Below are 25,557 nucleotides of genomic sequence, written 5' to 3' on the forward strand. Positions count from 1 at the left end.
GGTATCATATTAGATAGGGACGAGAGACCTACTCCTGTAATAGGATATAATTATTCAGCACAATATCTTGATTGGTAGATTATGTATTATATTTTTATAGCATAAAACTAAAAATGTAAGATCAATGAAAAAGGTTCAACATTTATATGGAAACGCATGCATGAAAAGAAGATTGATAAGCTGGTCTGATAAAACAAGTATATTCATAGCTCCTTGTTGTACCTGAACATATAAGGGTATTCTGTAGTGAGTAAGCAGTTATAATCAAAATGAGTTTCATTTGTTTGCTTATCTTTTCAGAAGAAGCGGAAACAATACCACAGTATTCAATTATTTGATTATTAAATGAACAACAGCTTGTTCAAACAATATATAGTTTAAAGCATTGTTTTGCAAAATATGTTTCCTGATACGTTAAAATGGAACAGGACATTGAAAGTTACGGCAACTTTAATATTAATTTTGAAAATCTTATCATAGTCTTTAGAACTCCTGGTGTCTGATTTGTTTCTGTAGTCTCGCCGAAGAAGCCAATAACATTTAATGAATGTTTGACACAGTCTAAAAATAACCCAAGCACGTGTAATGTTGTTCGGAATATACATACTATGTAAATACCTTGAACTCTTGATGCTGTGTCAAAAGTCTTAAATTTCACCAAGAAGACCTCAAGGTATTCCAATTAACTTCTAACACGCCTTTGATCTCAATTTGCAAATTCTTCGAGCAATCGTGACATCGACCATAACACTTTCCTAAAGTGTTCATTAATCTTCAAGCTAATGATGATTATTTGAAACATTTGTAATTATTCCGTACATACAAGATGTTCATACTGTAAACAAATTGTTTTCATGTGCGATAAAATTTCGCGTGTTCCTCGGACGATAAGAAATCGCGAAAATAAATCGCCGCGAAACTGTTTCAAATACAGGGTAAAGTAGAACTAAAGAGCTCTCAGTCGCGAAATTAATTGTCTTGAAAAAACACTAAATGCAATCGCCGCGAGAATAAGTAAATTTACAGTATACTGAAAATCAAACTAATCCAGGACACCTTGATGTTCATGTAAGACGTATTCCCCCATAGATTTATATAATGGAGTGAAAAGACACTTTATAATTAAGCTGTCTGCGGAGATAAAATACCTTCGCTGTATCGTTATTTTCTAATTTTCCTAGCCAAAGAAATAAAGTTCTCGCATTTTTGTTTGACGGTCTAAACATGATCGTAGGGTATTTGATATTTTAGACGTTGTTCTAATTTTTGGGATTATATAATGGAATTGGAGTGCCGATGACGAAATATGGGTTTCGGATGACTAAATTTGACCATCAAAATGGTAGAGATTATAGTCGACATCGTTGTATATTTGGAAATATTATATATTAAGGGACAATATTTCTATCCGAACTGCCAAGCTCCATGTCAGCATTCACTATGGTTAAGATTTTAAGTCGAAATTGTGCTACATGTACCATTTGGAAACAGTAGATATCGATGACAATACTTCTAATTCACTGAACTAAAAAGCTCTAGCTCAGCTTTATTATAATACAGACCCGACCTACTGTAGCCTCGTGTAATTGGTATGATGACACTGTACAGATATTGCCTCCATGATGTGTTAACGATACACAAACCATTAAAGCCAAATTAAAATGGGCCCAGACGGCTAGACAAGGCCGAAGATCTCCAGAGAAGGCGTTCTGCCACACTGGTATTGTCTAGATACGAAATAATGACCAAGTGGAGATAATGTTGATATAGCCATATTACGTAACACAAGTTGCCGTTTGTTTATCAATAACACTTTACGGTTATTCCAGCGTTCATAGACAAGTGAAATTATCTTTTTATTATCGCTAACGTAACGTTATAGTGGGATATAAATATCATATATGATGACTCTTGAGGTTTTGAAAATGTTGCAATTTGTTAAAGAGAATGAACTGTATAAAGAATGCATTCATCTCCGGTCACATATTCCCGAAAGTGTCCACACTCTTCTTTTACACTCAAATTACTTTATTTAATCTTCATATCTAAGACACGACAATAAATATAATGAAATAATTAAAAATTATAATTGTTATAAATGTCACAAAATTGTTCACAGAATAGTAAAATTTATATTTAATCATAATCAGTCAATAATATTTGTGTTTTAAATTGCATATTATTTGATCAAAGAATATTATTTCTTTTATTTATTGACATAATGTCAAAAATAACATTGAAAATTAATAAAACCCTCAAAATCTTTAAATATCAAGATAATTGATAAAATCAGATACAAGTTAATCATTTCTGTTAAATGCAATTTCCAACAAATTGATTTGATTTTTACTGATTTCTCGTTAGTCATCGGAGTTTTCTAACAGTTACTTGCGGTCTGTCAGAGTTTTCTCACCCATTACCGACATAATGTAATGTAAGTACATTTTACAATTTATTTCGTTAACGTCAACAGTTCAGCGACGTCATTGGCAGAACAATATCACAGTAAAAAGTATCATTTCTGTGCTCGTTGTTATTTTGTACCCTTCCTTGCTTTTGATTTTCTCACCATCCTTAGAATCTGTGAATGGGATATTGTGCTCTCCACTGCTTTGTATACGCTATCCTCTTTTCCAGCAGTCTTGGTTGATGTTCGTTTCCGACAACTCGTCGATTTTCCTTTCACTCCTTTTTTCTTTGATACACTTTTCTTCTTACAATGCTTCTTGCCTTTGCTTGTTGTGGTTGTCTTCTTTTTAGGTACAGCAAATAACGGCCATTCCGGCAGTTTAAATTTGCCTTTTATTTGTGCCATACTTTTACACTTGGACAATACTATGGAAAACATAGATGCCTCTTGAAGGGCAACATTGTTTTTCTTCAGAGTTTTGCACTTCGCTCCTTTCTTTTTTAACTTTGCCGCGATTTTCTTCGCCACAACTTTCTCATCCACTTCCTTGCCATTTTCAGTTTTTTGTTGAACTTCTCGATCCACCTCAGCCATCCATTTTTCAAGAGACATTTCTTCTTGAGCGCCTCCTATGATAATCTGTGTGAGTGCGTTAGCGCTGCGAAGAGGCACGTATTGTCCGCCTGTGAGGAAAGCGATGGCAGTAAAGAACTCCTTATATGGAATAATTGCAGGTTCACAGCCAACAGAGTACAACGTAATCCCCTTCTCCGCCATTTTCCGAACTATCGCCATTGGGTCCAATCCTGTTGGACAACCGTTTGGGAATGTGTCTATATCCGAATGCAAACCATGTGGCGGGGCGTCCGAGATCAATATACATATTTTCGTAGCATTATCTCTCCAGGATAGTTTTAGTACCTCATGCAGGGCGTCCGTTACAGCCTCTGGAACGTCCCCGCCACCGACGGCATTGCATCCCACCAGCCACTTCCTCACACTAGACACAGAGCTCGTGAAGTCATGAGGACGCGTGACAAATGTGGCTTCGTTTGGCGGATGGTCCCGGTACTCAACCAGGCCCAGTCTCACGTCGCTCGTCTCACTAGCCACAATCGCTTCCACAATGTTCTATATTTCTCCGGGCTGTTTCTATATAACTACCCATACTGGCAGTACAGTCTAAGGCGAAGGCTAGGTCGAGCACAGCACTGTCATGCTTTGCCAGCCCAGGCTGCTTCGGCATGTCACCCGCTTTTCGTTTAGTCGACGCCATTATGTTTATAGTAGCCGATAAGTAAGTGATGTCCCTTCCTTATTTGTAAGAACAGAAACACAATTGTCATATTATGCTGTCAAATTTCTTGCTTGACTATATAGTATACAGTGATACGAACCATGTTCACAAACATAATCTATATAAAGATATTACAATCGGTTACTTGATTTGATTGGCTGATTGAATTCCACTGGGTTAAAAATAGATATTACACAGCAATCTATACACATATATACCCGTAACACATAGGGTAGTGAGTATATACATGTACTCGCTGTTATAGGTAACCATTATACCTTACATGGGATGATATGAACGGATCGATAATACATTATCATTATCTTCTCTTGTTGTCAGAGCAAATAAATGAAAGTTTTGCTTACTATGGATGGACTTGATAATATAGATCATAACTGCTGTGCTACAAAAGATTGAAAGTATTTGTGTGAATGATTGGATATGATGTAATACTTAAATCGTAAGAAAACTAACTGTTAAAATAATTTTAGTATCATTTTCTACTTCCTGTAAGTTACAACTATAACAAAAAAAATTAAAATAACGTTTAAACAGTTTAAACCCCATTCTTTTCACATTAACAATATTTAAAGTATTCGTTGTTTTTAACACATTTGCGATACGATTCGTTAGTTCTTCATACATTTATATGATATGTGTATCCTCCACAATTATTTAAGAAATCATTTGACAGGGTGGGGGATCACGTGACTCAAAATGAAACATTTCACGGAAAGATGGCGAAAATCCTGCCACTTCAGATATATTTTCCGGGTAGAACAGCTTATATTATAATTCAATCCTTATAATAATTTATAGCCTAACACTATCTGTGGTTTGGTATTTATTTTCCTCTCGTGTACGAAATCTTAGTAGTTTTGGAGAACATTCTGCAAAAAATCATGCGATCGGCAATTTGAGTTTAGACATGCTTCACGGACATAGGAAAATTTACTTACAAATCAACATTTCCTTCACTTTTCACATTATTTCACATGTATAACTCGTTATGTTGTTGAGGTATATGATTTCATTCCCACACACAGTAGTTGTACATTATTTTAGTGCAAATTAAATCTAAATGATGCATAAATGTGGTTATGATAAGCTTCAGGGACGAAATTGTTTTGGTATAATTCACGGACAAATAATTAAAGTTCATAATATATTTCTATTTCATTCTTTACACCCGTATTTTGCCTTTTGTTTAAACACAAAGTAATTTCTAACCTAGAGCATGACCTGTATACAATGTAGCCATACCAAACGTTTTGGGAGTTCTATGCGGGTACAATAGAATGTATTTGTACATTTCCTTTTTTATGACATACTTGTTTCATTACAAGTCAAAAATATTTGTGGGTATATATTGTATTATTCATAATGAAAACTTCTCATATGTTGCTTCCAGAATTATTTTTGAACATAGTATTACGTGTTACGATTACCAACACTGTGTGTGTATGTGTATACAAAATAACCAATCGCGCAAAATCCGATGATTGACATATTTTAATTTGACAGAATGACTAGAGAATAAAGCAATTTAGTACTGTTCATCACTTACTCAATTGGTTTACAGTGAATGACATGACATTGTTGACCAATACGTAGTCAATACAATTCAATGTCTTTAATTTGCAATAATCAACATGTTTAACACAAGATTGCATGTATTCGTATTTATATTACAGACAGTTCAGGTAGTTAACAAAAGAAAAGAAATTAACTAACATATATGTAAATAATAAAAATGTAAATCTAACAATAAAAAGAAACAATGACTAGGAAAAATATTGTGTGGCTTTGATATAAGTTACTATGTGATCAAATTTTGATTGATCATTACCGGTATAACATTATGTTTACTGTAAATAAACTATTTAATGTTTTAAACCGGAAACTTTGCCAATATAAATTTGCTGAAATTAGCAAGACTTATACCTCTGATGTCGCCACTTGAAAAAGTGCATGCAAATTATACAAATCTGGGTATCTTGGTAAGTATAAATATATGTATTTTTCCGTTCAGTATTGAAAAAGGGGCAGAACATCAAATAGTAAAATTAATCTCCAACATTGTCGCCATTGCATAGGGGACAAATATTACTACTCTGAAGAAAATACTTGTTGCCTAGTCTAAATTTACAAAAGGCCTGTCTTTGCTGCCAAGAAAGATTATTCAAATAATTTTCAAATTTCAAATGTATACTGTATGCATCCTTACATTATGCAGCCAGAGTGTTTGTGAATTCTGGACTGCCATTCTTGTAATGTAATTATTCCACTTCGTGAACCCAGTGATGTTCCTAACAGATTGTTGGGTCGATATATTTGAAAAGCCACGACTGTTTAGAGTATTTATAACATAACACAATCATGGTGAATATAATGACCCCTCATTATAACGATAAACTAATGTCTTGTATAAAATATTACATATTTTGGACTCGTAGGAAGAACAAACTATTCTAGCCCAAAAGGTCAATAGTCGACAATCAATCTCAATTGACAAGTTCACCTCTTACAATATCATTACAAGTACTACCATTTAACAAAATGTTAAAGAATTTCATGTCTGTGTAATATTTCAACAATATTGCATTTCTCAAAACCCCAAACCTCACAACCATATCTTTTCAGAAGTGTCGTCCCCTATTCAAATTCTTTTAGTATAAGCAATTCAAAGTCTATTTCATTTAGTCCGATATTGAACAGGTCATTTGAGTTCTTCACAACAATCTCTTGTCATTCTGCACTGAGTCATTCCCCGTCTGACGACCGCAAATTTCACGTTGTCTCTGGCTTTGCAAATATTTAGCCGTTTTTACCTAGGGGCCGTTACTGCCTCGGCGATATTAGTTCTCTTTGTGTTGGTATTGCCTTTCATTTTTTTAAATTCTGAACAACTCTCTGGCGTACGAAACGCGTGGTTAACTTGACGATGACTTGGCGGGGCTTTTATGTCTCCCTCATGGGTATGCCAGTCCTATGACATACTGCAATATCCCCTCTTATAACGTCTGCATCGATGACCTGACATATCTTGAGGACCTCCTGAATTGTCTCCCCCTTTCCTTCATTTACAACTTCTGACATGTTGTATATTTCAATGTTATCTTTCCTGGAGTATTGTTTTAGTTTATCTGTGTCAAATTTCAGTAGTCTCACTTGTTGCTGTACTTTTTCTAATATTTGGGCAGCAGACCTTACGGCCGATTCAATGCCTCTCTCAATAGTCACAGTTTGTATTACAACTTGGGTGATTACCGGAATGAGAATTGCCGTAAGAGTAAGAGCTGTTGATTTTGTTGCAGAATCTAGCGTCTAACATTCAATCTGATAAACTTCCACAGATATTTGAATTTGGGACGAAACGTCTACAGATACATGACCACCCACCTCCGAGTATTCCGAATCCATGTCTATGTTTCTGATTATCGACTGATTCATATTTTCATTTCGCTGGGTAAAGTTCAATTTTATGGCTTTATAAGCCTTTTTCAACGGCGTAGATTTAAAAGTCTTTTTTCCGCTATTTGATTTTCCTACACCTGTTTGTACACCTTGTGGTTTTCCTCCTCCCGCCATCTTGTCTTTGAGACCGTTCAAATGAAAACACAATAGTTTAACAAGGGCGAAAACTCGAAACAAATATTAAAAGTGCACATCCCGATAAGTAGTACAACGTCATATGTGAAATCAGGTGAAAGTGCATTTCCCTCTGTCCATGAAGCATGTCTAAGCTCAATTTGCCGATCGTATTTAAAATACTATGATTTCGTACACGAGAGTACACAGTTAGATAGATACCAAAAACACAGATGGTTTTTGGCCATAAATTATAAGGATTTAATAATAATATAAGCTGTCTTAGCTGGAAAATATGCCTGAAGTGGCAGGATTTTCGCCATCTTTCCGTGAAACATATCATTTGGAGTCCCTGATCCCCCATCCTGTTTGATATTCACGGTCGAGCTCTCTCGCGAAATTTCATGAAAATTGATATCACGCGAGCAGAAAGTGATTTATAGTGATATCGATACGTGTATTAAAATGAAAGTTATATATAAAATACCAATGACTACGGAAAAGTCAGGTATAGAAATGTGCATGTATAACATAATATAACTTTTCGTACAATGCGTTTCAAATGTTATTTAAACACATGTATGCATCAACTCCTTTCAGGCGCGGGAGTATAGGTACGTCCGTTTTGTGAACTGAAATACGAACTATAACATAATTTACGTATGTTGTAGCCGTAAAGACATACTTAAAGTAGACGGGAACGTTTTGATGGTAATTGGGTGAAAACGATCCTCTCAGATGCCTTAAATTTCCTAAAAAATACAAACTAGAGCAAATTTCTGAAATGGTTTTAGCAAAAATGCAAAATTGAAATTCGACCTGTCAAACACAACATAAGTCGAAGGTTTGTCGGTTATTTTGGTTCAAAGTTAGAGGTGGCATGTCAAGGATAGCAATGTGCGATTAATACACTTTTCATATAATGACATTTAGATTTGTAATCTATATATAAATTTGCTCTTTTTAAGGAACACCAGTATCCCTGTTTTAATTAATGCTTGAAATTTAACGATCATAAGACCATTAATGGCAGAGGAGAAAGGTTCCATTTTTCATAAAACTTAAAACTGCCTTATATTGTATAACCATGCTATTTTTAAACAGAGAATCACGCGGCGTTATAATCCAAAGGAGTGGGATTCGTGATCTAATGTGATATTAAATGAATAGATGGTTCAAATTAGGACTTATAATATGTTTATCTATTGCAAATTTCCCCTTGGAAATTCGTTTGCACATTAATTGCCCATTCTTCACCATTCTTCAATTTCTTGTTAGTAGGCCTAACAGTTGTATGTTGTACTTAATTGAAATACTTATTTTCATAACATAACCTTATAGCTATATATAGTTTGATGAGAGTTCATTAACCAGTGGCAGAAGCAAAGACAATTCCGGTGGGGGTGGGGGTGGGTGGAGGGGGCGGTCGCATGATTGTCAAAACTTTTTCAACCCTTCTGGATCCTTCACTGATCATGACCATATGGTAAAGATAAATTGATAAAAATTTTCAAGAAACTGACTATTTTATAATATCTAGAATAATCTAGGTGTATAAGTTATTATAAATATACATGAAAAAATAAAAATTTAAAAACATGCAATATTTAGTAAGTGTAAGTAACATATTAAATTATTGATATCTTGAATGAATGATTGTTGGATATTCCTTTTCTGTTTTCAGTTTCTGTACGTCCTTTAAGTGCTGTACAGCTATTAAATATTACTGTTATTCGTTAGTAGTACAGGAATTATTTCTATGTAGACTCTATATAAATGCACTATATCATGTATTATGTAGAAACATTTACATACCGGTATATAAAATTATTTTTATGTATAGTCAGACAAAACAGAAATGATTTCAAGTACTCTAATACTAGTAATATAGGTTACTGATTGTTCTCTTAACAAGAATATTTCATATTGTGACATTTTAAATATTTAAGATAACGATACAAAAGACTGACACCCCAGTGCTTAAACCAATATGTGTGTAAAACACCAACCTGGAAACAGTCGGTACAGTCTGTATAACTTAAGTGTCAATGTTTCTTGAATAGTAAAACATGGATGAATCGAATCATCGGATGTTTTACTGCAATTTATTTAATTGTTCCACCATAAAACATACACAAACGTGTACATATGTGTGTGTGTGTTTTTAATGTAGTGTCCCTCTGACCATCCGTACAAACTTTTCTGTCTCTAATTCTGATTCTATTAAGCTTAATTTGTTAAAATGTTGAAACTTGTGCTGCCTATGGCAATATTATCTGTATCATTTAATTTTGCAAACATACATTCTGTTTTAGAAATCAATTAGTAGTAAATTTTAAATATTTTTTTTCTATTTTTACTTCTAGAATGACATCTGCATTAAAAGACTCAGTGGATCAGGTATTGCTGATGGACCAATTGTCAAGGTGTACCAAGTTAAGAAAGTTCCACAAAATACCAGTGCGAGACCCATAGTAATTGTACATACCATCGAAGGCGCTTGTTCTATACTTAAAATACATGGAGTTCTGTCTAGCAGACATTTTATCACTCTACTTTCACCAAGCAATTGATATGAAGCTGGATACTCTTAATATTAGTTTATTTTTAAAAAAGCGCGGGGGAATTTTTCGATGAGAAAAATCCTCCACGTAATCAGTGAAAATACATTCTCGCATAAATTTAAATGTTTACAGTATTTAAAAGCAGATGCTGGTTCTGTTAATGAGTTACTGAGTTCAGAAAAGTCTGGGAATTCAAATAAAAATGTAGTCAGTACTTTGCATCTGCCAAAGTGACAAAACCTCCTACCACTATTTAGCTCTGAAGGGTATATAAAAACTTATTGTTTTATTTTACGTTGCGTTTTTCACTTTGCCAAAATGAGAGTTTTCAAATATCGTCTTAACGTGCAGCGAAATCAACTTTTTAACATTTTCATTAATCACTTCGATTGAGGATTCGCTAAACTATAACAACCGATGGAGCTTATTTAGCTGTAATCAATTAAACCATTCACTCGGTAAACAGCAGGGTACCTACCGGTCCGAGCTAACTCTCTTAATCCTCTAGTTTTAATTTACGGGAGATTTGACTGGGTTAAAGGAATATACGAGGGCGTCTTCGTTTCACACTGAATGTGATTTCGCTCCCGTTGTCTAGCAATATGAACAACAAAGTGCTAGTTAGAAAAATAGAAAGTTTACAATTAAAGATATGTATCTGTGATCCATCGAAAATCTACTGGAAAAATGAAGCCACCAAGGAGCTTGAAATTTCAAAATTTCAAAAGTTTTCAGGATATTTTCAGATGTGTCTTATCATTGACATTTTAGAAATAAACCTTTGCCGATCAGTTTGATATCTGATGGTAACTGTGTCATTCCGTCTTTGCATATAACAGAGTTAACTGCCTTGTGGGTAGGTATCGCTTGTTACGTCATTATTTTGTGATCGCAATTCACGTCGTTTTCTCAAAAATGTATGATATTACACTCGCAAAATCATGACGTCACAATCAATACATACCCGCAAGAGCAGATAACTCTATAATATACAAAAACAGAATATATGTGTAGAACTTCAATGGTGTTATGAATAGTACCAACCACAGCTAAGACAGTAAAACATTAAATGGTGATGAATTTATTAGACAATTATTACTCAGAGTAGGCTTTAATATCTAGTTACAGTCATGTAAACTCTGTAGCAGGTGTTAAGTGTCACGACAACATTTACGCGTCCCGCTGGTTCTATGATGTGCTTTGAGACCCAAGTGTCAGCTGTGTTAATTTCCTGCGTGTGTTTTATATAAGGTTAACGTCTGCGTTTTATTGTTTTCGGTTAATGCTCTATCCTATACGCCCACTCCTTAACTACAGAGAATGTTGTGTCGCAGCAAAAAATCTCAAGATCCCTTCCCTGTTGTGTCATTCTTGTGGCATACGTCATCGCCACATGGAGTCTGGTGTCTTGAGATATGTTAGGCACCTCAATCATCGAAAATTGTTGTTGTTTGTGAACATTTTCGAGGTTAATCTTTATCCTGTTTATGTCTGTTTGTAAACTAAGTTACTGACGACAGGCTGTACATAGGCTTAATTCGAGATCATCCAATATTGACCTTCTTGTGCCGTGAGATTCCGATGACCTGCTGATGCGAACGTATAGCAATTACTCCGCACTTATAGGACTTCTCCTTCCGCCGAATCACTGTGTGTCTATGATAACACTCCGCTCGCGGCTAGCTGTACAAATCAAGTTGTTGACATGGATATTTATGGTGGTACGGGTCTTAGTACAAATATATATAGAATATTCAGCTCAGGTTTCATGTTTGTGTGTGGCCTGATGTGATAATGGTTGATAAAGGGTATTATAAAGGGCTCAATGGAGCTCTGTGAAGGGGCAATATCTTCAGATGTGTTTGAGACATGGTCTCTCATGTCGTTGGATTTATACTGCTATGTCAATCATAGACCTTTCTTAATCACAGACTGTCATTCACAGATTCTAAATCAGTTACTCATCCTGATTTAAGATCAATACGCGCATTACTGTAATTCGATGATCTTGATATATAGGGTTCTTTCACTATTGTGAACGAACGTATTTCATTTCGTCTTAAATTCGCCCGCTACATTTTAGAAATAAAAATGAAAATTGTATTGATAATAAGTTCCAACACCGACAGAGCGTAAACAATTATCATTTGGAAAATAATTAATGCTTAATCGTGTATATATATATGTCTAATTAACAATCAGTACCTCATTCTATGTAGGGCAGGTTGTCATTGATTTTTTTTCGGGATGCAATTAACTATTATTTGTTGTACTTTTATTTTGAAGTAAAACAACACGCTTTAATTGTTCAATGGTGGCAATAGTGTAAAGTAAGTAACTTTTGTTACCGGGAAAAATAATAATTCATCTGCTCTTGTTTTTAAGATACATTTCGGCGGTGTAGCCCTAAATCTTATGTCAACAATAAAGTGCATTTACAACAACTTTGACGCTTGATGCAGTGGTAATCACCTATACTATTAACGGTATAACATTGGTGCCTCGTATTTATATGCACATTTTAATATTCGTAAGATTAATTTGTTATTTATTTTTTTCAACATTTCGATTTACATTATAGTTATCTAAGTTTTTATCTCATACCATTTTAAATTAAAACAAACAATGTATAATGACTACTATGATTTAATCGTTCCTTTTAGTAGACTCTGAGTTTTTGGAATTATTACATTATTTTTTCCATTACCCACTCTAATCTTACTCATTTTTGAAACCTTCGGTAATCTTTTTGAAGTTACTCTTGTAAATATTGAAATTGTTCGTGCATTATTCAGTACCTGCTTTCAATTGCAACGATTACCTAGATTATATCAACTCAATTAATCACACATATGTTAAATCTGACATGATGAAGGTAGCATAACCTATTGACGGTTAGACTTAAGAGTTAGTTTTCTTGTGATTGCGAAAACTCCTACTTTATACCATTTCCTTACTGAATCTACTGTCGAACACACCAAACAGATACTTTTCCTCTGTCACATAATGCTAACAGTTCTTATTAACCATTTTGCTTTATACTGAACGTTAAGGAGAAGCAAAAACTATAAAAGAAGTTGGTATGTCTCAGACACGGAAATTTCATCTATCAAAATGATTCGCAAAACAGACTATCAAAAGCTTAACGCAAAAGCTATTTAGGCGGGGTCTAGAAAGAAGGCAACTGTAATCTAGACGTTCAACAGGTTACCGCTATTCAGTATCACGCAAGTCTTCTTCAACTTGAGATTAAACCCGAGATGTCATTTAATAGAAAATCACATTGACAAAATTATCAACTTTACCAAATGAAATATTGACACTAATACTTTTATATATACCATGTCCCTTCTGTGGTGATTTAAGTATTTTTTTGTTATCAGCATGTTTACTATTCCCACATTTTCATCCAGATGACACAAGAATGCGATTTATTTGTGTTTTCTCCATATAATGACAACTATATATCCTGTATATAGACATTAACTAAGGTATTGTTATCATCCACACGTTTAGTCGTAATCATACCAAATTTACTGAGCGATTCATAATTGATATATATATATATATATATTTTTGTTTCACCCCTTTAATCCTTTATCATTTCAGTGCATTAATGTCACGTGAGTTTGAAATCAATACGCGTTTTAGATTATCAAGCCATTGGTTTTTTTTTCAAATATCTCATAACACATTGATTTTTGAATCAGAAAATGTTTCACAAAAGAAATAGAACTGACATTTATCGATTTGACATAATTTAAGCTGAGGTTTACATTTCCTATCAACAGCACCACCTGTGGCTTCGGTATCCTCGATCCATAATTGAGTAGCGGAAAACACATTGTGGTGTCGGTGCCCGAGGGAAAGCTGACAGTCTACGAGGACTTAATCAGAAAGAGCGGAAGGATATGTCTCATAAAATTAGTATTAGCCTAGAAATGAAAACAGCTGCAGAATAGCTATCCAGAAGAAACGGCAGTAAAATCGTGCATTATTAATAAAATTGGTGCAAGTCATTTTGACTATATGGGCATACATACGATTTTATCTATACTTTTCAGACATATAGACATGGTCTTTCAAAATGTTGCATGTACATCGCCCCTACACAGTTGTGCCACTACACAGTTGCTACTAAGCTTAATGCATGCTATATTTTCCAATATTAACATTGAACATTGCCAGTTCGGTTCTGGCGTACATCAGAGTTCAAGAAATCGGGAAAACACTGGGTTTAATTCAGTATGAGAATTCACTGAAGGAATTTTAAAACATTCAAATATACCCTAATTCAAATAATAAAATTTATCAATATGAAATATATTCTAATAAAACAATTTGAAATTGATTAAAGTGGTGTATTTATCTTTGCATATCTGGTTTATCGATAGGACTACATCATCTACTGCTATAGTCGGTTGTCCATAAAAACACACCGGAAGACTCTGGCACTCAGTGTTTCCCGAAAAATCATTGACTGTCCCATTCACTTATATTTTTCTCTATGCAGACGTGCAAGTTTTATTTTCTTGCTTTATTTTTTTAGCTTAAGTATAATTTTTAACGATAATGATTAGTTTAATTGTATAGGCTAGAACACCCAATGTATATTACACACCAATGCATGTCAAAAGTATGAAAACCAATGCTGAAGGAACAATAGAGGATCTTACACGAGAGATTATTGAATATACAAGATTTATTAATAGTGATCAATACTTTGATATGCTATCAGCATCTATGCGCAATCTGATTAAAATCAGATCTTCAATAACGCTTTGATACTCTACGCTCCAGTACGTACTGGAACGTAGAGTATCAGAGCGTAATCGAAGATCTGATTTTAATCTATGCATCTATGCGTATACGATTGATGAAAGAGTTTGATATATTTCTTATTTCATATTAAAGCCACAGATACGTAAAATTAATTTTATAACATAACTAGTGTTTACACTAGTGTTTACACAGCTAATATTTCTTCAAAGGATATCCCGTGAATCGGGTCAAATTTCACGTGACATGAAATTGACATGAACAGAATTGTCTGTGTTTTATTGCGCAGATCTGGGTCAAGTTTCCGTCAGCCAAAACAATTATGTGACGTCAAGTATTGGCTAGGTTAGCATAATAACGCGTTACGTCATAACAGTGTTTCCACATATGGCTTGCTTTATGATTATTACACAGACGACTTTATGAAATAATCTCCAAATTGTTGGGTTATGCAGGCATCGGTAGCTATAACATCAAGTTGTGACATCGTGCAACATTCGATGACACCAGGTTGATATGTCATTTTAAGTTTAATAGGATTAGAAGTATTGATGATGGGAAATGACTTAATCCAAAATCCATATCTACCGTACAAGCTCAAAGATCTAGGATTCAATAGTTTTAAAAACATACATAAATCATATATGTGAAGTTCGTTCAACATGCGACAATCGGTAATTTGTTTTAAAGGCCAATGCGGAGTCTTTTTGATAATGTGCAGCTCGACATTCGACATACATGAATCTAATAATTTGATTATGAACATGAAACAGATCACTAGGAACAAACTAAAACGCTATATCAGATTATTACTCCAGACATTCAAAGTTTCAGATACTTCCCGACCAGCAATTAAATATTGTTGATTACGAATACAATTGGATTTACCTCATTTCTGAATGTGTTATATATATCTAAATTCGTTTATGTAAGCAATGTGCATGCATGGTGTATACTTGGTGATGGGAAGTTCTGTATTACTTGTCATTCAAGAAAGGTTGCAACTGGTCCGTATATACTGGATTGATCTCGAAAATGTCAACGTTCCTGGAATAGAATTATATAGACATCGAAGATTGTTTCTAAATAAGAAGAATCCATACATCATTCTTAAAATGATCGTAAAGAACAAAAATATGTGTTATTTTATTTCTCAAAATGTTGTAAGGATTTCATGTTTAATTTGTGAGGCAGACAATACTATGCTGTGATTGAAAACCGTTTGTCAGATTTGTTTTTAATGTGGATGATGATAATATAGTGTAGCAGTATAATTCAAGGTGATCAATGCGACTTAAGGCTTTCCTCATTCTGATGTATATGTTTTCAGTTAGGAATAAAGACATTGAGTATATTAGTAAAATTGTACAAATATCGTCATTTTTGTTTAAGTTTAATGCACAAGAAAAAATATGCTCAAACAAAACCAAAATAAGATCAAGCTCAACAATGACGAAAACGTCAAAGAAATATTCCAAGACATTTTTGTTGTTCTTAATTTCGAATTTCAAGTGTATATATAACTAAAGAGTAAAATATGTTTATAGCGAACATGCTGACAGCGAATTAATAGTTATAACGTGGTTATTTGTACGTGACGTCATACCTTCATGCTTTATAGCGCTGTCGTGCGTTGTCGAAAACGTGATCAATATCGACGTGCAATCGACGGAACCATATTTAGTGTTATGCAAAAGGCGGTTGTGGATTATATCATAAACATATGGCGTGTATGGAGACGTTCCAACTGATACCAGTGAACACATTTAAAGTCATACTGTCGTCTGAACATAGTGGAAATGCAATTTTTTTAAACAAAATGTTAAATTCAGGAGTTTTAAGTGCAATATTTACCCCAAATACAGAGGTTCAACATTTATTTCTCAAAACTAGTCTCAGTCGTTTCATGTTCAGTGTTCCTAAAAGTTTATAATAGACATATTTGTGATGATTTGAATGCCTTCCTAACGCAATATTTTCATCAAACAATCTACAACCGCCATTTTCCTGACAAGGTCAAAAAGGATGTGTATGTTTTTGTAAAGTCGAAGTATTATGATTTATTCTATTATACTGCAACTGGAATGTAGTTTTGTTTCTTTTAGATTTAATTCATTGATGTATGCTGTTGATGCCATTTAGACACTCAACACAGACAATCCATTTGGTCACATGATACTAACAACCTTTCATTCCCGTCCTGCTGAGTTCTAACCAGCGTGGACACTGCTATTGATGTTAGCTGATATGTCTTGGCCAGCCGACAACACCAAAGGCTAAACGCAGAGGCGAGCACTCCACTAAAAGCCAAAAGTTAGGCGGTGACAAGGGAGACATTCGGAAGAAGAATGCAATTGACACTCGATACCGCTTAATACACATCAACTTCTTATGCTTTACATACCCAGTGACTCTAAGGAATGATCACGCTTTCACCACGTCGTGAGAAATTGAAGACAGTCGCCGAAGTACTGGTGCACTGTGTTGACGTATACACTACATCATGTAGTTTATTGTTCTTATTTAAAGGAAATAGCTCAGTATCTTGTCCTGAATATATTTTCCTTGATAGAGTTGTAAACAGAGATAAATTCCCGATAACGGTACTTGACATTAAGTTGAGATAATAAAATAACAATCTGTAAATGCCAAACATACAATAACATTTCCTTACATAAAACGAATGTTTATTGACTCTAACGTCTTACATAATGACCCTTGATATTGCACAGTGATGCAATTCTGATCAAATATGTGAAACATAACCACCTTGCACTTAACCGTAATTAAGAGTTATTGGCGGTATATTCCGCATGGCAGTATTCCATTTGAGAACAAAGCGAGTACCGATTGACATTCGGATTTATTGGCGGAATGGAATTATTTGTATGTCCTTTCCAGTACACGCCACTAATTAGCACTCCAGCCTACGGGTCCTTGACTAATTACTTACAATACCACATGTGACAGTTGCCTACTCTAGCACCTTTATTTGAAAACCAAAAATCGATGACCGCAAAAAAGCAACACAAATAAACTCTGAATCGGAAAGTTAAACAAATTGCAGGATTCTAATAGCTCGTGTGTAAAATCACACCGATGTCTAGAGGTATGAAAGTCTGGTTTCTCCACGAGAACAAAGTCTGCCGAATTTATTCCAAATTAGGAGTTGGTCAGTACGTACATGATGATTGTCATTATTGACAAAGTAGAACAGACAGTTCCGTAATTAGATCTTTAGTCACTAAGCAAGATGACGTACACGTGCTTTTGGATTTATTTCAAAACAGTTTTATAACAAGTTCAGTGAATTGTTTCTAGTAGGTGAATTAATTTAAACAATTCAACTTCTTTTTCCTGCGTACTTTTCATTATCCCTTTATTTTCGATCGCTCGAAAGATATCTTGTAACAATCTAAATCGAACATAAATATTTCAATGATGTATTGTTTTTTTTTATCAAAAGTTAACCGCATTGTGTTTCATTTTCTTGACTTTGACACAAAACATACCATGAAGGTTTATGATATTTTTGCGACTATGATAATGGTTGCCTAGTTGATTTATTTATCATCATCCTGTATATTTTTTGTGAGGCTGGGTATGTTCGTATCGTGTTTCGTTGCAACTTGGCAAATATTAATATTGCAGGAGCATACCACCAGTACCACCAGGGATAACGGACAGCATACCAAATCCGGTTTTACATTATGCCTTTTATGATCATGCAGTATGACCATGCATAATTCTAACGCTCTGCTTGCAGGGCAAAAAAAAAACAAAAAAAAAAACAAACTTTCCATTGAACGGGACTATAACAATGAATTTTGCTTTGTTTTTATACAGAATTAACTGTGTAAGCCAATATTCAATTTGTCATTATTACGCCAGATACGTGTGCCGTTCTTGGTAAGGTAAAATAAAGGTAAAGTACTGAAAAAAGAATTCATCGGACATGAATAGCAATATTGAATATTTTCATTACCTGTATCCCACACCTCTGATTAGGTCAATTGTCCATTGTATTTGTTCTGTTCTAAGGTAAGCTTATTGTATTTTGTATAGTACTTTACATTTCATCTTTGAATATATTCATGACGTATCCCACATTTTTTCTTATCAGTTCTATCGCCGATGTCTTTCATCTGCTTTTAAGGTAAGTGAATTATATTTCCTATCGCCTTTAATATATTCATTATGTATATTTTAGGTCTTCTCAGATCAGTGCTATCTTCCATCTCTTTGTTCCTTCTAGCAGCAGAATACCTATTGTGTTCCGGTCACGTATATAGGTCTGTTTTGCTGGACAGTTCCAGGAGGACGTATTGTGTCTCGGTAGTGTGATGAGAGCCGGACCTGATTGATGACAGCCTCGGACTCTCCTGGAAATGACATCAGTCTACAACATTAGGTATCGTGATGACAAATTTATCCTAGGATTTACAGCAACACAATGGTGTGATTTGAGGCCAATTATGTTAACTTAGCGCATCAGCTGGCAACTGGATGGCGTTCTACTCCAGAACAGTTATCAAGCTGTCGGAATCAGCCAGCAGCGCCAGTTAAATCCATTACACGGCGTCCAGATAACAGTGATTCTGTAGTTTATATAATGATAGGCGAGAAACATCAATTACTAACATACCACCGAGATGTCAGCCATAGCGCCATGCACCGCATAAAATAAAATAGTAATGTTAAGGTATTTTATACAAGCATAGGCTATCGATCAATGTTTTAATGTCAAGGACTTGTGCCAATACGAAAACAAAAACCGCAAATAAAGATAATTTCATCAATTTCAGGATATTTTCTGATGATGTTTTCGTATCGTTTCAAAATTAATCAATGAGTTTTTGTGATTTTCAGAAAATAATTGTCTCTAAGACTTGTAGAATTTTTATTCCCGAATTTTAAGAAATGACCAATTTGTTAGTCATTTTTATAAAAATATACACATCTTTCGTTTTAAGAGGTGAAATTTCACCTGCTTTTACATTACTCGACTGTTTGACGTTCTTTTCATTTTTTAAAGCTGTATCAAGTTTATGTTTGCAAGTTGTAAATCTTGTAAAGGTTAACATTGATTAAAATAATAAACCTAAGAATATAATTTTTTTCATCATATATATTAAAATGTAATAAAAGCATTTTTAATTTTTAGCAGGAAATGTTGCAAAAATAGCAAATGTATATTTGTAGCGGGACAAAAAATCAAATACGCTAACTGCTTATTTATGATGCCGGTTTTAGAATTAACACTCTTTCATATTTTGCACTACAAGATATGAACGCAAAGTTAGTCATTAGGACTTTTTTATGAAGGGTTGAAACTGTTCGGGACTTTTTTTTCTAGTGGGTAGGGATAACATCTACTACTGAGCAAGCAGAAACGGTTAACTGTGTATTACTATCATTTTTAAGAACATAAGGGGTTTGTCAATCTTGAAACATTCATGCGTATCAGGCAACCAAGGTGGAATACATTTTTGTATGATGCTATAGTTTGTCGAGTGTATGGTGAAAACAGTGAAATGATAGTAAAAACACATATTGCGTTCAATTAAGCACACCACCATATCATTGAGCTTATTTCCTAAAAATCTTTATTAGAAAAAAAGTGATATGAAACTTTTAACTTCCCAGCAGAGAAAATCACTAAAAATATTTTCATCGAACTTTTGATTTTGATACATATCTACTATTGTCATAATGCCAATGACCTAGTTAATTAGCAGAGTTCGTCTCTTGATGTGAAGTCGGCAGTCTAAGAGAGGTTGGCAAAAATTGTCCATGGCATGATGGATTGCTGGAGGCAAACGCTTTTAAGCCCTTGCTTCTAAAAGCCTCCTTTTTCAACCTTGACACTATTTTGTTTGAACTTAAATGAAGCGTTTACGAACCTCTGACATTTTTATTCTAATTCTGATAACATCCCAACAGATAATGTTATATTTGGTTAGTACCGGTGTTTATGTGGAGGTAACGATACAGTCGTTTTGTGATTCCTGACTCAAAGGCTTTAAATAATGTCATGAGGTGAAACGATGGAACAAAGACATACATTAAAGAAAGAACAGAAAAGGTTGCATTATCAGTCAAGTCGTTTTATGACCATTTAAATAGATCAGCAAGTGCCACTATCCCCTTACAAAATTAAAGCTTGACAATGTCCTAGTCAACACTAACCAAATAAGAAAATGATAAATGGTTCTCTCGTCTTTAGTGTATTTAAGTGAAATAAGGCAAAGTATAACGCGCTTATAAGAATCCAACATGAGGAAATAGGTCAAAATTTAAACACGAACATTGAAAGTATTGTAATTCTCAAAACGTTAGTAACTTTTGATACTTAAAATTGTATAAGCCATATTTTTCATACTCACGAATCAAGATGAGCTTTCCATATGTTATTCATCACCAAAAATTACCCAACAGAAACTGCCAGTCTCACCAAGACGATATTTTACATTGGCAGTCTCACTAAGACGACTTATACACTGTCAGTCTCACTAAGACGAAATTTCTGATTTACACTGATATTTTCAACAAAAAATTATCTTTTTAATCGTTTGGTTATTTTTGTCCATTATATAGTGCTATCGAACACCTTCTCCGTTTATATGACACTGACAACGTTCCAATTTTTATATCTCGCTCAAAACCTTGATCGGGATAATGCTACCATTCAAATCGGGGACGAACCGCAAATTAAGTAGATTTTTTAAAGAGAGTCCAGAACACTAATTTTCAATAACAAAGAGATAAAGAGGATTCACAAAATGTTAAAGCGCCCTCCAGGAAAAGCAAGACTCATAGATTCGTCTAGGTGAGCCGCATAAATCACTAGACGGAGGAAATTTTTTATAAACCTTGTATTCATGAAGAATTCAATATCTATGGAACTTTGGATATTATCTTTGTTAAATATAATAAAAAGTTATAATTGGTAATCATAAACCATTTTATCTTGGTAGCATACACCGGTTTGCCTATCATATCGTCTTGAATGATGTTTCAGTTAGACTTTGCAGCAGTCAGCATTATTGTCAATGAGACAAGAGGATGGACGAAACGGCTGTAACGTACCAAATCATATCCCTTATTTACACTAGACTGTACCGATAACAAGATTTATGTTGTAATATATTATTCACTCTAATGTCGTTTGGTGCATCCTTAGAAAATTAACGATTTTATAATTTTCCTGATCTTTGAATGAATTGAATGTCACCTCCTCAAATGGGTTATAACATGTAGCATTCGAGGGCAGATCATTCCCCTGTGTGCTATTTGACTATTTTGAGATTAAATGCCTAGCGATATTCTCCAATTTCCATTTTAAAGTTAATCCTTGAATGGTTTCCATTCTGTCCGTAATCCTAGGCAAGGTTAATGTTTGAAATCATTTTTCGTTTGTCTAAATAGTACTTTTTTTTTGAAAATCATAAAAAAAACTCTTTCTATGATAATATCTTTTTATCTGACTATTTTTTCATAGTAGACCTAACCAGATGCCACGCTGAATGAAACTATATTTATATTTCTTAATCAGCCTTTTGCACTGATATGCAATACTATAGATTAGACTTTTGAAACGTCTCAGGACATTTTAGTAATAATAGATTCACGTCAAAAGAACTTCAATTTGGTGTGATATGTTTATTTTATGTGTAAAATACAACAGCGAAAACATGAATGAACGGTAAAGAAAACTTCAAATGAAGCCATCGGTTATCGAAAGGTGTGTTGCAAAATGCGCCCACGCGCCGATTTTTTTTCAAATTTTGCAATGTTGAAGGTCTAGGAACGTTACTACTTTTTGTGTGTTTTCATTTATTTTGTATGTTTTAAAAAGGCATAAAGGGCCTGAAATGATGTTTTCTCAAATTACTTTGGGTATGTGGCAAGGGGACCCCTTGTGTCCATTTTTTGAACATATTTTTTATTTTTCAATTATTTTCTATAATAAAAGAAACTTCATTCTTTATTTTTTATCCATTTATAATGATATTTACGAAATATTTTTACGACAAATTGATTTTGAAAAAATAAATTTAAAATTGATCATGGACACCATAATAAAACAACAGTTAGTGATAGATTTTTTGTTAACTAACATATGTACTCTAAAATTATTACATTTTTATTCCAGCATTTTCCCAAACAGTACAAAAAAGAATAACAACTAGATATGCTCTTGGGTGAAACAAATAGTTTCTCTTTTCATATCAGATATCAAGTAATTATTGAAAAGTTTGTTTTCGTCAGCAACTTAAACGCAAAAAAATACAAACTAAGATTGTCCATCTCTCTCATGTAAATAAAAACTATTTTAAATTGAATTAAAAATGATTAAAGAGGGAAACAGAGTTACATTTGATTTTCAAATAAAATATGCATTATTTAAAAATACTACCAGCACCACTCAGGCTACAATCTTGATTTTGAGCAATCAGGCTGCTTTTATTTCGAAACAACGGCAACATTGTATTTAGAGGCCTCCGTTTTGTTACCATGGCAACCAATATTTTAAAAGGTGTTACCATGATATATAGCATCTAAAATTATTACTGTACACTGATTTTCATTTATATCGGACTCTGGAATCATAAACTGTAAATGTATAACTAGGTATACTAACAAAGAAGTGGTCCGTTGCTACATGCACTCTCTATTTTTAAGTCACTCAAAAACTGTTTTCCCGGATTTTAATTTTGAACCTAATTTGCACATAGACAGAAAATGTCATGGGGGTATTTTTAATTGGGGGTAAAATTGTGGACACAACCAGTAACAGGGTGATATGAGATGACAAAGAGCAATGTTTCGTTTTCGTTTTTTCCAAAAAGTGTTACTTTTTCGTAAAAAAATATTATTTCAAACAAAATTTTCCGTTAAAAATCTAAAAGAAATGACTTAAATATAAAGTATACGATCTACTCATATGATTTATGGATAAAAAATGAAGAATATTTAACAAAGGCTAACCTTTTTTGGCATGTTTGTGCAGGTAGTTTTAATGAAAAATGACTACAAAGAATTCAGGCCCTTTGGACTTTTTTAAAATCACAAAAGGAAAAATAAGTGTCATTTTAAAGGGACAACTTGTAGTACTTTCAATATGCAAAGTTTCAAGAAAATTGGGCTGTGGCCAGTTTCTATGGGATTTTTAACATTAGCTTGAACATCACCTTTGTCTAAAACTGGAAACCTTTTTGATAATTGAAAAAAAAATGATAATCGATCATCTGACTATTACTACAATACATGGTAGAAGTGAAGTACACAGTAATACGTTTCAAGAGCATAGCCTATTTGACCCCTTTAACCTTCAATGGAAGCCAAAGCCATTCACTTCAACAAACTTGGTAACCCTTTCTGGGCATACTACAGTCACAAGGTCATTCATTTGAACAAACTTCGTAGTCCTTCATGCCAGCATGATACATACCAAATATCTGTACCCTGGGCTTTTCAGTTATTGAAAAGAAGTCATTTGAATGAAATTACATACCTGGCGCACAACAAAACACGATGACTATAGGTCAGATTACCTAAACACAGTTTGGATGAAGTATGAACAAGAAAGTGATAACAATGTTTCTTCTGACCTCAAGTCATCTTTTTCATCAAGTGATGTAGTCCTATTCCCCTGTCGAGAAATACGAAAGTTCTGCATATAATGAAGCATATTTGAAGCAGGCAGCTGTTTCATCCTGATAAATAGTAATCAGTATAAAATGACGAATAATGGTATTCTTCAGAAAGGCAACAACATTAACAAGCAATAATTAACCTTTCATCAAGAACATATAAGACGAATTTACCGTAATCTTCAAAATTATACACGAATTCACTGTACATTTGCATGCGACATTTCAATAAAGTCTGCCAATAAATGACGTTAGTTGCTGATAGAATGCATCCTCAATAAAAGCAAAAAGTAGAATAAAATAAAAAGGAAAGCAGAAGCGAAATCAAAACTTTAATCATGCTTAGGAACTATAATTAACTTAAAATGATTAAATAAAATACATAGTGTTGAAACAAAAATGCCGGTGATAATAACAGAAATACTAAATCTTAATAAATCATAAATTCACAAACTACTTAATATGCAAGTTAACTAAATATCCCGCCACGCCGTCAATCATTGATATGAACATGCCGCTGTAACGTGGTCAATCACTAGAAAATCCAATAGCCTGGTCGGCACACCAAAAACACACCGCTAAGTCCCCGGAACGCGCCGAAAAATAACTAACGCGTCATTAGAACCTTATTTCCTGTGTCACGTTGTATTGTATCTCAGGAAAGAAATCAACACTCGTCACTAATCTAAGAGGAAGTGGTCTACGAAACTGGATCCCTTGCTTAAAATTCCGAACACGATAGCTATAGTCGATGACGTAGTGTTAATCCTGTCTCATAGACTACCTTGAAATAAGGGGACGTATTTATTGTAGGGATTGTCGATTGTCGAGTGGAGACTGCTATGCTGCTTAAATATTTAAGTCTCTCCAGCCGACATGAAGTGACGACGATTCTGCTTTAATCCATTTTTCTATCTGGTCGCGTCTACTCGAGATGACTGCCATTCTGACCATTTCTCCATCCGACTCCATTATGAATGATATGACTGCCTTGGGATGATAATAACTCCTAATTAAGTGTTGACGTGGTTAATTTAAGAAGTATCAATATAGTTAAAGCAGACAGTCTTGTATCGTTAACTTCAGAATTGTCATCATATATACAGAAGACATCTTGATATATCATTTATTTAAAAATTATCAATTTACATACAGAAGATATTATCTTATATCGTTTATTTATGATTTACCAAAATTTCAACGCGATACATGATCTTTTATCGTTTTTGAAGAAATATCATTATAATTACAGATGACACT

The 25,557-nt window shown here is 34.0% G+C and overlaps 1 pseudogene; it reads right to left on the reverse strand.

The window, feature by feature from the left end:
- Positions 1 to 2,032: 2,032 nt before the first annotated feature.
- Positions 2,033 to 3,822, reverse strand: LOC138325228 (uncharacterized; annotated as a pseudogene).
- Between the last annotated feature and the right edge of the window lie 21,735 nt (positions 3,823 to 25,557).

This window comes from Argopecten irradians, chromosome 6 (genome assembly GCF_041381155.1).
Source record: "Argopecten irradians isolate NY chromosome 6, Ai_NY, whole genome shotgun sequence".
In the NCBI taxonomy this organism is placed as follows: Eukaryota; Metazoa; Mollusca; class Bivalvia; order Pectinida; family Pectinidae; genus Argopecten; species Argopecten irradians.